At 37.8% G+C, this 16574-nt stretch overlaps 24 non-coding genes across 24 annotated transcripts; all 24 read right to left on the bottom strand.

The window, feature by feature from the left end:
• Window positions 1-161: 161 nt before the first annotated feature.
• Window positions 162-233, bottom strand: Trnah-gug (transfer RNA histidin (anticodon GUG)). Its single transcript has one exon. It is a non-coding gene; the product is annotated as a tRNA-His (tRNA).
• Window positions 234-750: 517 nt separating this feature from the next.
• Trnah-gug (transfer RNA histidin (anticodon GUG)) lies at window positions 751-822 on the bottom strand. Its single transcript has one exon. It is a non-coding gene; the product is annotated as a tRNA-His (tRNA).
• A 1687-nt stretch (window positions 823-2509) lies between these two features.
• On the bottom strand, window positions 2510-2581 carry Trnaq-uug (transfer RNA glutamine (anticodon UUG)). Its single transcript has one exon. It is a non-coding gene; the product is annotated as a tRNA-Gln (tRNA).
• Window positions 2582-2804: 223 nt separating this feature from the next.
• On the bottom strand, window positions 2805-2876 carry Trnah-gug (transfer RNA histidin (anticodon GUG)). The gene has a single exon. It is a non-coding gene; the product is annotated as a tRNA-His (tRNA).
• A 218-nt stretch (window positions 2877-3094) lies between these two features.
• On the bottom strand, window positions 3095-3166 carry Trnah-gug (transfer RNA histidin (anticodon GUG)). Its single transcript has one exon. It is a non-coding gene; the product is annotated as a tRNA-His (tRNA).
• Window positions 3167-4268: 1102 nt separating this feature from the next.
• On the bottom strand, window positions 4269-4340 carry Trnah-gug (transfer RNA histidin (anticodon GUG)). The gene has a single exon. It is a non-coding gene; the product is annotated as a tRNA-His (tRNA).
• Window positions 4341-4563: 223 nt separating this feature from the next.
• On the bottom strand, window positions 4564-4635 carry Trnah-gug (transfer RNA histidin (anticodon GUG)). The gene has a single exon. It is a non-coding gene; the product is annotated as a tRNA-His (tRNA).
• A 519-nt stretch (window positions 4636-5154) lies between these two features.
• On the bottom strand, window positions 5155-5226 carry Trnah-gug (transfer RNA histidin (anticodon GUG)). Its single transcript has one exon. It is a non-coding gene; the product is annotated as a tRNA-His (tRNA).
• Window positions 5227-5448: 222 nt separating this feature from the next.
• Window positions 5449-5520, bottom strand: Trnah-gug (transfer RNA histidin (anticodon GUG)). Its single transcript has one exon. It is a non-coding gene; the product is annotated as a tRNA-His (tRNA).
• Window positions 5521-6036: 516 nt separating this feature from the next.
• Trnah-gug (transfer RNA histidin (anticodon GUG)) lies at window positions 6037-6108 on the bottom strand. Its single transcript has one exon. It is a non-coding gene; the product is annotated as a tRNA-His (tRNA).
• A 515-nt stretch (window positions 6109-6623) lies between these two features.
• Window positions 6624-6695, bottom strand: Trnah-gug (transfer RNA histidin (anticodon GUG)). The gene has a single exon. It is a non-coding gene; the product is annotated as a tRNA-His (tRNA).
• An 812-nt stretch (window positions 6696-7507) lies between these two features.
• Trnah-gug (transfer RNA histidin (anticodon GUG)) lies at window positions 7508-7579 on the bottom strand. Its single transcript has one exon. It is a non-coding gene; the product is annotated as a tRNA-His (tRNA).
• An 810-nt stretch (window positions 7580-8389) lies between these two features.
• Window positions 8390-8461, bottom strand: Trnah-gug (transfer RNA histidin (anticodon GUG)). Its single transcript has one exon. It is a non-coding gene; the product is annotated as a tRNA-His (tRNA).
• Window positions 8462-9272: 811 nt separating this feature from the next.
• Window positions 9273-9344, bottom strand: Trnah-gug (transfer RNA histidin (anticodon GUG)). The gene has a single exon. It is a non-coding gene; the product is annotated as a tRNA-His (tRNA).
• Window positions 9345-11035: 1691 nt separating this feature from the next.
• Window positions 11036-11107, bottom strand: Trnah-gug (transfer RNA histidin (anticodon GUG)). The gene has a single exon. It is a non-coding gene; the product is annotated as a tRNA-His (tRNA).
• Window positions 11108-12085: 978 nt separating this feature from the next.
• Trnah-gug (transfer RNA histidin (anticodon GUG)) lies at window positions 12086-12157 on the bottom strand. The gene has a single exon. It is a non-coding gene; the product is annotated as a tRNA-His (tRNA).
• A 223-nt stretch (window positions 12158-12380) lies between these two features.
• On the bottom strand, window positions 12381-12452 carry Trnah-gug (transfer RNA histidin (anticodon GUG)). Its single transcript has one exon. It is a non-coding gene; the product is annotated as a tRNA-His (tRNA).
• A 218-nt stretch (window positions 12453-12670) lies between these two features.
• On the bottom strand, window positions 12671-12742 carry Trnah-gug (transfer RNA histidin (anticodon GUG)). Its single transcript has one exon. It is a non-coding gene; the product is annotated as a tRNA-His (tRNA).
• A 222-nt stretch (window positions 12743-12964) lies between these two features.
• On the bottom strand, window positions 12965-13036 carry Trnah-gug (transfer RNA histidin (anticodon GUG)). Its single transcript has one exon. It is a non-coding gene; the product is annotated as a tRNA-His (tRNA).
• Window positions 13037-13257: 221 nt separating this feature from the next.
• Window positions 13258-13329, bottom strand: Trnah-gug (transfer RNA histidin (anticodon GUG)). Its single transcript has one exon. It is a non-coding gene; the product is annotated as a tRNA-His (tRNA).
• Window positions 13330-14718: 1389 nt separating this feature from the next.
• Trnah-gug (transfer RNA histidin (anticodon GUG)) lies at window positions 14719-14790 on the bottom strand. The gene has a single exon. It is a non-coding gene; the product is annotated as a tRNA-His (tRNA).
• A 227-nt stretch (window positions 14791-15017) lies between these two features.
• Trnah-gug (transfer RNA histidin (anticodon GUG)) lies at window positions 15018-15089 on the bottom strand. The gene has a single exon. It is a non-coding gene; the product is annotated as a tRNA-His (tRNA).
• Window positions 15090-15599: 510 nt separating this feature from the next.
• On the bottom strand, window positions 15600-15671 carry Trnah-gug (transfer RNA histidin (anticodon GUG)). Its single transcript has one exon. It is a non-coding gene; the product is annotated as a tRNA-His (tRNA).
• Window positions 15672-16471: 800 nt separating this feature from the next.
• Trnah-gug (transfer RNA histidin (anticodon GUG)) lies at window positions 16472-16543 on the bottom strand. The gene has a single exon. It is a non-coding gene; the product is annotated as a tRNA-His (tRNA).
• Between the last annotated feature and the right edge of the window lie 31 nt (window positions 16544-16574).

Raw genomic sequence — 16574 nt, forward strand, 5'->3', positions numbered from 1 at the left:
AAGAAGTATATTTCGTTATGTTTGAAGTCGATACACAACATAATTCGGTTATATAAAGAAAATAAACAAAATAAATGCATAGCACTGTTTTCTCTAGCGAACGAAGACAATTTAATCGATACAGCAGTACATGTTCACTATCCTATCACTGACTCTTGTAATGCCGTGACCAGGATTCGAACCTGGGTTATTGCGGCCACAACGCAATGTACTAACCACTATACGATCACGGCTGATATGAGATTGTTAACCATATATGTCTTGTTCCAAACACTGTGCTGCAATGCGTTGATTAAGAAATATAATTCGTTATGTTTGAAGTCAATACCCAACATAATTCGGTGTTGTAAAGAAAACAAGCAAAATTGAAGCATCAGGAGCTGTTCATCCAAGCAAACGGGGTCAACTTAATCGATACAGAAGTACGCGTTAACTACCTATCACAGATTCTGGTAATGCCGTGACCAGGATTCGACCCTGGGTTATTGCGGCCAAAATGCAATATACTAACCGCTATACGATCATGGCTTATGTGAGATTGTTAACAATATATGTCTTGTTCAAAACATTCTGCTGCAATGCGATGATTCAGAAGTATACTACGTTATGTTTGAAGTCGATACACAACAAAATTCGGTGATATAAGGAAAATAAACAAGATGAATTCATAGGACTGTTTTCTCTAGCGAACGGAGAAAATTTAATGGAAACAGAAGTACATGTTCACTTTGCTATCACTGATTCTTCCAATGCCGTGACCAGGATTCGAACCTGGGTTATTGCGGCCACAACGCAATGTGCTAACCACTATACAATCACGGCTGATATGAGATTGTTAACCATATATGTCTTGTTCAAAACACTGCGCTGCAATCCGATGATTAAGAAGTATCTTTCGTTACGTTTCAAATGGATACACAACATAATTCGTTGTAATAGAGACAACAAGCAAAATTAAAGCATCAGGAGCTGTTCATCCAAGCAAACGGGGTCAATTTAATCGATACAGAAGTACACGTTAACTTCCTATCACAGATTCTTGTAATGCCATGCCCAGTATTCGAACCTGGGTTATTGCGGACACAACGCAATGTACTAACCACTATACGATAACGGCTTATGTGAAATTGTTAACTATACATGCCTTGTTCAAAACACTCTGCTGCAATTAGATGATTAAGAAGTATATTACGTTATGTTTGAAGTCGATACACAACATAATTCGGTGATATAAAGAAAATAAACAAAATGAATTCATAGGACTGTTTTCTCTAGCGAACGGAGACATTTTAATCGATACAGAAATATATGTTCACTTTCCTATCACTGATTCTTGTAATGCCGTTACCAGAATTCGAACCTAGGTTATTGCGGCCACAACGCAATGTACTAACCACTATACGATCACGGCTCATATGAGATTGTTAACCATATATGTCTTGTTCAAAACACTCTGCTGCAATGCGATGATTAAGAAGTATATTTCGTTATGTTTGTGGTCGATACACAACATAATTCGGTTATATAAAGAAAATAAATAAAATAAATGCATAGGACTGTTTTCTCTAGCGAACGGAGACATATTAATCGATACAGCAGTACATGGTCATTATCCTATAACTGACTCTTGTAATGCCGTGACCAGGAATCGAACCTGGTTATTGCGGCCACAACGCAATTTACTAACCACTGTACGATCACGGCTGATGTAAGATTGTTATCTCTATATGTCTTGTTCAAAACACTGAGCTGCAATGTGTTGATTAAGAACTATACTTCATATGTTTGAAGTCAATACCCAACATAATTCGGTGTTATAAAGAAAACAAGCAAAATAAAAGCATCAGGAGCAGTTCATCCAAGCGCACGGGGTCAATTTAATCATTACAGAAGTACACGTTAACTACCTATCACAGATTCTGGGAATGCCGTGACCAGGATTCGAACCTGGGTTATTGCGGTAGCAATGCAATGTACTAACCACTATACGATCACGGCTTATGTGAGATTGACTATCCATGCCTTGTTAAAAACACTCTGCTGCAAGGCGATGATTAAGAAGTATATTACGTTATGTTTGAAGTCGATACACAACATAATTCGGTGATAAAACGAAAATAACAAAATGAATTCATAGGACTGTTTTCTCTAGCGAACGGAGACAATTTAATCGATACAGAAGTACATGTTCAATATCCTATCACTGACTCTTGTAATGCCGTGACCAGGATTCGAACCGGGGTTGTTGCGGCCACAACGCAATGTACTAACCACTATACGATCACGGCTTATTTGGTATTGTTAACTATATATGCCTTGTTCAAAGCACTCTGCTGCAATGCCTTGATTAAGAAATATATTTCGTTACGTTTGAAGTGGATAGACAACATAATTCGGTTATATAAAAAAAATAAAAAAAATTAATGCATAGGACTGTTTTCTCTAGCGAACGGAGACAATTTAGTCGATACAGAAGTACACGTTAACTTCCTATCACAGATTCTTCTAATGCCATGACCAGGATTCGAACCTGGGTTATTGCGGCCAAAACGCAATGTACTAACCACTATACGATCACGGCTGTTGTGAGATTGTTATCTATATATATCTTGTTCAACACCCTGTGCTGCAATGCGTTGATTAAGAATTGTATTACGTTATGTTTGAAGTCGATACACAAAATAATTCGGTGTAATAGAGAAAACAAGCAAAATTGAATCATCGGGAGCTGTTCATCCAAGCGGACGTTGTTAATTTAATCGATACAGAAGTACACGTTAACTTCATATCACAGATTCTGGTGATGCCGTGACCAGGATTTGAACCTGGGTTATTGCGACCACAATGCAATGTACTAACCACTATACGATCACGGCTTATGTGAGTTTGCCTATACATGCCTTGTTCAAAACACGCTGCTGCAAGGCGATGATTAAGAAGTATATTACGTTATGTTTGAAGTCGATACACAACATAATTCGGTGATATAAAGAAAATAACAAAATGAATTCATGGTACTGTTTTCTCTAGCGAACGGAGACATTTTAATCGATACAGAAATATATGTTCACTTTCCTAACACTTACTCTTGTAATGCCGTGACCAGGATTCGAACCTGGGTTATTGCGGCCACAACGCAATGTACTAACCACTATACGATCACGGCTGATGTGAGATTTTTATCTATATATGTCTTGTTCAAAACATTGAGCTGCAATGCGTTGATTAAGAAATATACTTCGTATGTTTGAAGTCAATGACCAACATAACTCGGTGTTATAAAGAAAACAAGCAAAATTAAAGCATCAGGAGCTGTTCATCCGAGCACACGGGGTCAACTTAATCGATGCAGAAGTACACGTTAACTACCTATTACAGATTCTGGGAATGCCGTGACCAGGATTAGAACCTGGGTTATTGCCGCAACGAAGGAATGAACTAACCACTATACAATCACGGCTAATGTGAGATTGTTAACTATACATGCCTTGTTCAAAACACTCTGCTGTAATGCGATGATTAAGAAGTATCTTTCGTTACGTTTGGAGTGGATAGACAACATAATTCGGTTATATAAAAAAATAAAAAAAATGGATGCATAGGACTGTTTTCTCTAGCGAACGGAGACAATTTAGTCGATACAGAAGTACACTTTAACTTCCTATCACAGATTCTTCTAATGCCATGACCAGGATTCGAACCTGAGTTATTGCCGCCACAACGCAATGTACTAACCACTATACGATCACGGCTGTTGTGAGATTGTTATCTATATATATCTTGTTCAAAACACTGTGCTGCAATGCGCTGATTAAGAATTGTATTACGTTATGTTTGAAGTCAATACACAAAATTACTCGGTGTAATAGAGAAAACAAGCAAAACTACAGCATCAGGAGCTGTTCATCCAAGCGCACGGCGTCAATTTAATCGATACAGAAGCACACGTTAACTTCCTATCACAGATTCTGGGAATGCCGTGACCAGGATTAGAACCTGGGTTATTGCGGCCACGAAGGAATGTACTAATCACTATACGATCACGGCTAATGTGAGATTGTTAACTATACATGCCTTGTTTAAAACACTCTGCTGTAATGCGCTGATTAAGAAGTATCTTTCGTTACGTTTGAAGTGGATAGACAACATAATTCGGTTAAATCAAAAAAATAAACAAAATGAAAGCATAGGACTGTTTTCTCTAGCAAACGGAGACAATTTAGTCGATACAGAAGTACACGTTAACTTCCTATCACAGATTCTTCTAATGCCATGACCAGGATTCGAACCTGGGTTATTGCGGCCACAACGCAATGTACTAACCACTATACGATCACGGCTGTTGTGAGATTGTTATCTATATATATATTGTTCCAAACAGTGTGCTGCAATGCGTTGATTAAGAAATATAATTCGTTATGTTTGAAGTCAATACCCAACATAATTCGGTGTTGTAAAGAAAACAAGCAAAATTAAAGCATCAGGAGCTGTTCATCCAAGCGCACGGGGTAAATTTAATCGATACAGAGGTACACGTTAACTACCTGTCACAGATTCTGGTAATGCCGTGCCCAGGATTCGAACCTGGGTTATTGCGGCCACAACGCAATGTACTAACCACTATACGATCACGGCTCATATGAGATTGTTAACCAAATATGTCTTGTTTAAAACACTCTGCGGCAATGCGTTGATTAAGAAATATATTTCGTTATGTTTGAAGTCGATACACAACATAACTCGGTGACATAAAGAAAACAAACAAAATGAATGCATAGGACTTTTTTCTCTTGCGAACGGAGACAATTTAATGGATACAGCAGTACATGTTTTCACTATCCTATCACTGACTCTTGTAATGCCGTGACCAGGATTCGAACCTGGGTTATTGCCGCCACAACGCAATGTACTAACCACTATACGATCACGGCTGTTGTGAGATTGTTATCTATATATATCTTGTTCCAAACACTGTGCTGCAATGCGTTGATTAAGAAATATAATTCGTTATGTTTGAAGTCAATACCCAACATAATTCGGTGTTGTAAAGAAAACAAGCAAAATTGAAGCATCAGGAGCTGTTCATCCAAGCGCACGGGGTGAATTTAATCGATACAGAAGTACACGTTAACTACCTATCACAGATTCTTGTAAGGCCGTGACCAGGATTCGAACCTGGGTTATTGCGGCCACAACACAATGTACTAACCACTATACGATCACGGCTCATATGAGATTGTTAACCATATATGTCTTGTTCAAAACACTCTGCTACAATGCGTTAATTAAGAAATATAATTCGTTATGTTTGAAGTCGATACACAACATAATTCGGTTATATAAAGAAAATAAACAAAATAAATGCATAGGACTGTTTTCTCTAGCGAACGGAGACAATTTAATCGATACAGCAGTACATGTTCACTATCCTATCACTGACTCTTGTAATGCCGTGACCAGGATTCGAACCTGGGTTATTGCGGCCACAACGCAATGTACTAACCACTATACGATCACGGCTGATGTGAGATTGTTACCTATATATGTCTTGTTCAAAAAACTGAGCTGCAATGGCTTGATTAAGAAATATATTTCGTATGTTTGAAATCAATACCCAACATAATTCGGTGTTATAAAGAAAACAAGTAAAATTAAAGCATCAGGAGCTGTTCATCCAAGCGCACTTGGTCAATTTAATCGATACAGAAGTACGCGTTAACTTCCTATCACAGATTCTGGTGATGCCATGACCAGGATTCGAGCCTGGGTTATTGCGGCCACAACGCAATGTACTAACCGCTATACGATCACGGCTTATGTGGGATTATTAACTATACATGCCTTGTTCAAAACACTCTGCTGCAATGCGATGATTAAGAAGTATATTACGTTATGTTTGAAGTCGATACGCAACATAATTCGGTGATATAAAGAAAATAAACAAAATGAATTCTTAGGACTGTTTTCTGTAGCGAACGGAGACATTTTAATCGATACAGAATTATATGTTCACTTTCCTAACACTTACTCTTGTAATGCCGTGACCAGGATTCGAACCTGGGTTATTGCGGCCACAACGCAATGTACTAACCACTATACGATCACGGCTGATGTGAGATTTTTATCTATATATGTCTTGTTCAAAACATTGAGCTGCAATGCGTTGATTAAGAAATATACTTCGTATGTTTGAAGTCAATGACCAACATAACTCGGTGTTATAAAGAAAACAACCAAATTAAAGCATCAGGAGCTGTTCATCTGAGCACACGGGGTCAACTTAATCGATGCAGAAGTACACGTTAACTACCTATTACAGATTCTGGGAATGCCGTGACCAGGATTAGAACCTGGGTTATTGCCGCAACGAAGGAATGAACTAACCACAATGCGATCACTGCTCATATGAGATTGTTAACCATATATGTCTTGTTCAAAACACTCTGCTACAATGCGTTAATTAAGAAATATAATTCGTTATGTTTGAAGTCGATACACAACATAATTCGGTTATATAAAGAAAATAAACAAAATAAATGCATAGGACTGTTTTCTCTAGCGAACAGAGACAATTTAATCGATACAGCAGTACATGTTCACTATCCTATCACTGACTCTTGTAATGCCGTGACCAGGATTCGAACCTGGGTTATTGCGGCCACAACGCAATGTACTAACCACTATACGATCACGGCTGATGTGAGATTGTTACCTATATATGTCTTGTTCAAAAAACTGAGCTGCAATGGCTTGATTAAGAAATATATTTCGTATGTTTGAAATCAATACCCAACATAATTCGGTGTTATAAAGAAAACAAGTAAAATTAAAGCATCAGGAGCTGTTCATCCAAGCGCACTTGGTCAATTTAATCGATACAGAAGTACGCGTTAACTTCCCATCACAGATTCTGGTGATGCCGTGACCAGGATTCGAGCCTGGGTTATTGCGGCCACAACGCAATGTACTAACCGCTATACAATCACGGCTTATGTGGGATTATTAACTATACATGCCTTGTTCAAAACACTCTGCTGCAATGCGATGATTAAGAAGTATATTACGTTATGTTTGAAGTCGATACGCAACATAATTCGGTGATATAAAGAAAATAAACAAAATGAATTCTTAGGACTGTTTTCTATAGCGAACGGAGATATTTTAATCGATACAGAAATATATGTTCACTTTCCTATCACTGATTCATGTAATGACGTGGCCAGGATTCGAACCTGGGTTATTGCGGCCACAACGCAATGTACTAACCACTATACGATCACGGCTAATGTGATATTGTTAACTGTATATGTCTTTTTCAGAACACTCTGCAGCAATGCGTTGATTGAGAAATATATTTCGTTATGTTTGAAGTCGATACACAACATAATTCGGTGACATAAAGAAAACAAACAAAATGAATGCATAGGACTTTTTTCTCTAGCGAACGGGGACAATTTAATCGATACAGCAGTACATGTTTTCACTATCCTAACACTGACTCTTGTAATGCCGTGACCAGGATTCGAACCTGGGTTATTGCGGCCACAACGCAATGTACTAACCACTATACGATCACGGCTGATGTGAGATTGTTACCTATATATGTGTTGTTCAAAAAACTGAGCTGCAATGCCTTGATTAAGAAACATATTTCGTATATTTGAAGTCAATACCCAACATAATTCGGTGTTATAAAGAAAACAAGTAAAATTAAAGCATCAGGAGCTGTTCATCCAAGCGCACTTGGTCAATTTAATCGATACAGAAGTACGCGTTAACTTCCTATCACAGATTCTGGTGATGCCGTGACCAGGATTCGAGCCTGGGTTATTGCGGCCACAACGCAATGTACTAACCGCTATACAATCACGGCTTATGTGGGATTATTAACTATACATGCCTTGTTCAAAACACTCTGCTGCAATGCGATGATTAAGAAGTATATTACGTTATGTTTGAAGTCGATACGCAACATAATTCGGTGATATAAAGAAAATAAACAAAATGAATTCTTAGGACTGTTTTCTGTAGCGAACGGAGACATTTTAATCGATACAGACATATATGTTCACTTTCCTATCCCTGATTCTTGTAATGCCGTGACCAGGATTCGAACCTGGGTTATTGCGGCCACACGCAATGTACTAACCACTATACGATCACGGCTGATGTGAGATTGTTATCTGTATATGTCTTGTTCAAAACACTGAGCTGCAATGCGTTGATTAGGAAATATACTTCGTATGTTTGAAGTCAATACCCAACATAATTCGGTGTTGTAAAGAAAACGAACAAAATTAAAGCATCAGGAGCTGTTCATCCAAGCGAACGGGGTCAATTTAATCGATACAGAAATATATGTTCACTTTCCTATCACTGATTCTTGTAATGCCGTGACCAGGATTCGAACCTGGGTTATTGCGGCCACAACGCAATGTACTAACCACTATACGATCACGGCTGATATAAGTTTGTTAACCATATATGTCTTCTTCAAAACACTCTGCTGCAATGCGATGATTAAGATATAAATTTCGTTATGTTTGAAGTCGATACACAACATCTTTCGGTTATATAAAGAAAATAAACAAAATAAATGCATATGACTGTTTTCTCTAGCGCACGGGGTCAATTTAATCAATACAGAAGTACACGTTAACTACCTATCACAGATTCTGGGAATGCCGTGACCAGGATTCGAACGTGGGTTATTGCGGCCACAACGCAATGTACTAACCACTATACGATCACGGCTGATATAAGATTGTTAACCATATACGTCTTGTTCGAAACACTCTGCTACAATGCGATGATTAAGAAGTATACTACGTTATGTTTGACGTCGATACACAACATAATTCGGTGATATAAAGAAAAAAAACCAAATGAAATCATAGGACTGTTTTCTCTAGCGAACAGAGAAATTTTAATCGATACAGAAATATATGTTCACTTTCCTATCACTGATTCCTGTAATGCCGTGACCAGGATTCGAAACTGGGTTATTGAGGTCACAACGCAATGTACTAACCACTATACGATCACGGCTGATGTGAGATTGTTATCGATATATGTTTTGTTCAAAACACTGTGCTGCAATGCGTTGATTAAGAAATGTATTACGTTATGTTTGAAGTCGATACACAATATAATTCGATGTAATAGAGAAAGCAAGCAAAATTAAAGCATCAGGAGCTGTTCATCCAAGCGAACGGGGTCAATTTAATCGATACAGAAATATATGTTCACTTTCCTATCACTGACTCTTGTAATGCCGTGACCAGGATTCGAACCTGGGTTATTGCGGCCACAACGCAATGTACTAACCACTATACGATCACGGCTGATATAAGATTGTTAACCATATATGTCTTGTTTAAAACACTCTGCTGCAATGCAATGATTAAGAAGTATATTTCGTTATGTTTGAAGTCTATACACAACATAATTCGGTTATTTAAAAAGAATAAACAAAATGAATGCATAGGACTGTTTTCTCTATCGAACGGAGACAATTTAATCGATACAGAAGTGCACGTTAACTTCCAATCACAGATTCTTCTAATGAAATGACCAGGATTCGATCCTGGGTTATTGCGGCCACAACGCAATGTACTAACCACTATACGATGACGGCTGATGTGAGATTGTTATCTATATATGTCTTGTTCAAAACACTGTGCTGCAATGCGTTGATTAAGAAATGTATTACGTTATGTTTGAAATCGATACACAACATAATTCGGTGTAATAGAAAAAACAAGCGAAGTTAAATCATCAGAAGCTGTTCATCCAAGCAAACGGAGTCAATTTAATCGATACAGAAGTACACGTTAACTTCCTATCACAGATTCTGCTAATGAAATGACCAGGATGCGAACCTGGGTTATTGCGGCCACAACGCAATGTACTAACCACTATACGATCACGGCTGATGTGAGATTGTTATCTATATATGTCTTGTTCAAAACACTGTGCTGCAATGCGTTGATTAAGAAATGTATTACGTTATGTTTGAAGTCGATACACAACATAATTCGGTGTTGTAAAGAAAACGAACAAAATTAAAGCATCAGGAGCTGTTCATCCAAGCGCACGGGGTCAATTTAATCAATACAGAAGTACACGTTAACTACCTATCACAGATTCTGGGAATGCCGTGACCAGGATTCGAACGTGGGTTATTGCGGCCACAACGCAATGTACTAACCACTATACGATCAGGGCTGATATAAGATTGTTAACCATATACGTCTTGTTCGAAACACTCTGCTACAATGCGATGATTAAGAAGTATACTACGTTATGTTTGACGTCGATACACAACATAATTCGGTGATATAAAGAAAAAAAACAAAATGAATTCATAGGACTGTTTTCTTTAGCGAACAGAGAAATTTTAATCGATACAGAAATATATGTTCACTTTCCAATCACTGGTTCCTGTAATGCCGTAACCAGGATTTGCACCTGGGTTACTGCGGCCACAACGCAATGTACTAACAACTACACGATCACGGCTAATGTGATAATATCAACTATGCATGTCTTGTTCAAAACACTCTGCTGAAATGCGTTGAATAAGAAGCATGTTTCGTTATGTTTGAAGTCGATACACAACATAATTCCGTATAATAGAGAAAACAAGCAAAATTAAAGCATCAGGAGCTGTTCATCCAAGCGAACGGTGTCAATTTAATCGATACGGAAGTATATGTTCACTTTCCTAACACTGATTCTTGTAATGCCGTGACTAGGATTCGAACCTGGGTTATTGCGGCCAAAACGCAATGTACTAACCACTATACGATCACGGCTTATGTGAGATTAACTATACATGCCTTGTTCAAAACACTCTGCTGCAAGGCGATGATTAAGAAGTATATTACGTTATGTTTGAAGCCGATACACAACATAATTCGGTGATATAAAGAAAAAAACAAAATGAATTCAATAGACTGTTTTCTCTAGCGAACAGAGACATTTTAATCGATACAGAAATATATGTTCACTTTCCTATCACTGATTCTTGTAATGCCGTGACCAGGATTCGAACCTGGGTTATTGCAGCCACAACGCAATGTACTAACCACTATACGATCACGGCGGATATGGCATTGTTTTGTTATAGAGAAAAGAAACAAAATTAAAACATCAGGAGCTGTTCATCCAACCGAACGGCGAAAATTTGATCGATACAGAAGTACACGTTAACTTCCTATCACAGATTCTGGTAATGCCGTGACCAGGATGTGAACCTGTGTTATTGGCGCGACAAAACATTGTACTAACCACTATACGATCACGCCTAATGTGAGATTCTCAACTATGTATGTCTTGTTTAAAACACTTTGCTGCAATGCGTTGAATAAGAAGCATGTTTTGTTATGTTTGAAGTCGATACCCAACATAATTCGGTGTTTTAAAGAAAACAAGCAAAATTAAAGCTTCAGGAGCTCTTCATAAAAAGCGAACGGGCTGAATTAAATCGATACAGAAGTACACGTTAACTTCCTATCACAGATTCTGGCAATGGCGTGACCAGGATTCGAACCGGGCTTATACGGCTAAGCGAGATTGTTAACTATAGATGTCTTGTTCAAAACACGCTGCTGGAATGCTTGATTAAGAAATACATTTCGTTACGTTTGAAGTCGATACATAACATAATTTGGTGTTATAAATAAAAGAAGCAACATTAATGCATAGGAAGTGTTTACCCTAGCGAACGGAAAAAATTTATTCGACACGGAAATACATGTTCACTTTCTTATCACTGATTCTTGTAATGCCGTATCCAGGATTTGCACCTGGGTTATTGCGGCCACAACGCAATGTACTAACAACTATACGATCAAGGCTAATGTGATATTGTTAGCTATATATGTCTTGTTCAAAACACTCTGCTGCAATGCGTTGAATAAGAAGTGTGTTTCGTTATGTTTGAAGTCCATACTCAGCACAATTCGGTGTTATAAAGAAAACAAGCGAAATTAAAGCATCAGGAGCTGTTAATAAAAAGCGAACGGGGTGAATTTAATCGATACAGAAGTACACGTTAACTTCCTATCACAGATTCTGGCAACGCCGTGACCAGGATTTGAACCTGGGTTATTGCGGCCACAACGCAATATACTAACCACTATACGATCACGGCTGATGTGAGATTGTTATGTATATATGTCTTGTTCAAAACAATGTGCTGCAATGCGTTGATTAAGAAATGTATTACGTTAGGTTTGAAGTCGATACACAACATAATTCGGTGTAATAGAGAAAACAAGCAAAATTAAAGCATCAGGAGCTGTTCATCCAAACGAACGGGGTCATTTTATTCTATACAGAAGTACACGTTAACTTCATATCACAAATTCTGGTAATGCCGTGACCAGGATTCGAACCTGGGTTATTGCGACCACAACGCAATGTACTAACCACTATACGATCACGGCTTATGTGAGATTGACTATACATGCCTTGTTCAAAACACTCTGCTGCAAGGCGATGATTAAGAAGTATATTACGTTATGTTTGAAGTCGATACACAACATAATTCGGTGATATAAAGAAAATAACAAAATGAATTCATAGGACTGTTTTCTCTAGCGAACGGAGACAATTTAATCGATACAGAAGTACATGTTCACTATCCTATCACTGACTCTTGTAATGCCGTGACCAGGATTCGAACCTGGGTTATTGCGGCCACAACGCAATGTACTAACCACTATACGATCACGGCTTATGTGGTATTGTTAACTATATATGCCTTGTTCAAAACACTCTGCTGCAATGCCTTGATTAAGAAATATATTTCGTTATGTTTGAAGTCGATACACAACATAATTCCGTGTTGTAAAGAAAGTAAACAAAATAATTGCACAGGACTGTTTTCTCTAGCGAACGGAGACAATTTAATCAATACAGAAGTACATGTTTACTATCCTATCACTGACTCTTGTAATGCCGTGACCAGGATTCGAACCTGGGTTATTGCGGCCACAACGCAATGTACTAACCACTATACGATCACGGCTTATGTGGTATTGTTAACTATATATGCCTTGTTCAAAACACTCTGCTGCAATGCCTTGATTAAGAAATATATTACGTTATGTTTGAAGTCGATACACAACATAATTCGGTTATATAAAGAAAATAACAAAATGAATTCATAGGACTGTTTTCTCTAGCGAACGGAGACAATTTAATCAATACAGAAGTACATGTTTACTATCCTATCACTGACTCTTGTAATGCCGTGACCAGGATTCGAACCTGGGTTATTGCAGCCACAACGCAATGTACTAACCACTATACGATCACGGCTGATGTGAGATAGTTATGTATATATGTCTTGTTCAAAACACTGTGCTGCAATGCGTTGATTAAGAAATGTATTACGTTATGTTTGAAGTCGATACACAACATAATTCGGTGTAATAGAGAAAACAAGCAAAATTAAAGCATCAGGAGCTGTTCATCCAAACGAACGGGGTCAATTTATTCTATACAGAAGTACACGTTAACTTCATATCACAAATTCTGGTAATGCCGTGACCAGGATTAGAACCTGGGTTATTGCGGCCACAACGCATTGTACTAACCACTATACGATCAGGGCTCATGTCATATTGTTAACTATACATGCCTTGTTCAAAACACTCTGCTGCAATGCGGTGATTAAGAAGTATACTACGTTATGTTTGAAGTCGATACACAACATAATTCGGCGATATAAAGAAAATAAACAAAATGAATTCATAGGACTGTTTTCTCTAGCGAACAGAGACATCTTAATCGATACAGAAGTACACGTTAACTTCATATCACAAATTCTGGTAATGCCGTGACCAGGATTCGAACCTGGGTTATTACGACCACAACGCAATGTACTAACCACTGTACGATCACCGCTTATGTGAGATTGACTATACATGCCTTGTTCAAAACACTCTGCTGCAATGCGATGATTAAGAAGTATATTACGTTATGTTTGAAGTCGATACACAACATAATTCGTTGATATAGAGAAAATAACAAAATGAATTCATAGGACTGTTTTCTCTAGCGAACGGATACAATTTAATCGATACAGAAGTACACGTTAACTTCATATCACAGATTCTGGTAATGCCGTGACCAGGATTCAAACATGGGTTATTGCGACCACAACGCAATGTACTAACCACTATACGATCACGGCTTATGTGAGATTGACTATACATGCCTTGTTCAAAACACTCTGCTGCAAGGCGATGATTAAGAAGTATATTACGTTATGTTTGAAGTCGATACACAACATAATTCGGTGATATAAAGAAAATAACAAAATGAATTCATAGGACTGTTTTCTCTAGCGAACGGAGACAATTTAATCGCTACAGAAGTACATATTCACTATCCTATCACTGACTCTTGTAATGCCGTTACCAGGATTCGAACCTGGGTTATTGCGGCCACAACGCAATGTACTAACCACTATACGATCACGGCTTATGTGGTATTGTTAACTATATATGCCTTTTTCAAAACACTCTGCTGCAATGCCTTGATTAAGAAATATATTTCGTTATGTTTGAAGTCGATACACAACATAATTCCGTGTTATAAAGAAAGTAAACACAATAAATACACAGGACTTTTTTCTCTAGCGAACGGAGACAATTTAATCGATACAGAAGTACATGTTCACTATCCTATCACTGACTCTTGTAATGCCGTGACCAGGATTCGAACCTGGGTTATTGCGGCCACAACGCAATGTACTAACCACTATACGATCACGGCTGATGTGAGATAGTTATGTATATATGTCTTTTATAAAAAAAAAAAGTGCTGCAATGCGTTGATTAAGAAATGTATTACGTTATGTTTGAAGTCGATACACAACATAATTCGGTGTAATAGAGAAAACAAGCAAAATTAAAGCATCAGGAGCTGTTCATCCAAACGAACGGCGTCAATTTAATCGATACAGAAGTACATGTTCACTATCCTATCACTGACTCTTGTAATGCCGTGACCAGGATTCGAACCTGGGTTATTTCGGCCACAACGCAATGTACTAACCACTATACGATCACGGCTGAGGTGAGATTTTTATGTATATATGTCTTGTTCAAAACACTGTGCTGCAATGCGTTGATTAAGAAGTATATTACGTTATGTTTGAAGTCGATACACAACATAATTCGTTGATATAGAGAAAATAACAAAATGAATTCATAGGACTGTTTTCTCTAGCGAACGGATACAATTTAATCGATACAGAAGTGCACGTTAACTTCATATCACAGATTCTGGTAATGCCGTGACCAGGATTCAAACATGGGTTATTGCGACCACAACGCAATGTACTAACCACTATACGATCACGGCTTATGTGAGATTGACTATACATGCCTTGTTCAAAACACTCTGCTGCAAGGCGATGATTAAGAAGTATATTACGTTATGTTTGAAGTCGATACACAACATAATTCGGTGATATAAAGAAAATAACAACATGAATTCATAGGACTGTTTTCTCTAGCGAACAGAGACAATTTAATCGCTAAAGAAGTACATATTCACTATCCTATCACTGACTCTTGTAATGCCGTGACCAGGATTCGAACCTGGGTTATTGCGGCCACAACGCAATGTACTAACCACTATACGATCACGGCTTATGTGGTATTGTTAACTATATATGCCTTTTTCAAAACACTCTGCTGCAATGCGATGATTAAGAAGTATACTACGTTATGTTTGAAGTCGATACACAACATAATTCGGCGATATAAAGAAAATAAACAAAATTAATTCATAGGACTGTTTTCTCTAGCGAACAGAGACATTTTAATCGATACAGAAGTACACGTTAACTTCATATCACAAATTCTGGTAATGCCGTGACCAGGATTCGAACCTGGGTTATTACGACCACAACGCAATGTACTAACCACTGTACGATCACCGCTTATGTGAGATTGACTATACATGCCTTGTTCAAAACACTCTGCTGCAATGCGATGATTAAGAAGTATATTACGTTATGTTTGAAGTCGATACACAACATAATTCGTTGATATAGAGAAAATAACAAAATGAATTCATAGGACTGTTTTCTCTAGCGAACGGATACAATTTAATCGATACAGAAGTACACGTTAACTTCATATCACAGATTCTGGTAATGCCGTGACCAGGATTCAAACATGGGTTATTGCGACCACAACGCAATGTACTAACCACTATACGATCACGGCTTATGTGAGATTGACTATACATGCCTTGTTCAAAACACTCTGCTGCAAGGCGATGATTAAGAAGTATATTACGTTATGTTTGAAGTCGATACACAACATAATTCGGTGATATAAAGAAAATAACAAAATGAATTCATAGGACTGTTTTCTCTAGCGAACGGAGACAATTTAATCGCTACAGAAGTACATATTCACTATCCTATCACTGACTCTTGTAATGCCGTGACCAGGATTCGAACCTGGGTTATTGCGGCCACAACGCAATGTACTAACCACTATACGATCACGGCTTATGTGGTATTGTTAACTATATATGCCTTT

The sequence above is a fragment of the Hydractinia symbiolongicarpus genome, chromosome 5, assembly GCF_029227915.1.
Source record: "Hydractinia symbiolongicarpus strain clone_291-10 chromosome 5, HSymV2.1, whole genome shotgun sequence".
Taxonomy (NCBI): domain Eukaryota; kingdom Metazoa; phylum Cnidaria; class Hydrozoa; order Anthoathecata; family Hydractiniidae; genus Hydractinia; species Hydractinia symbiolongicarpus.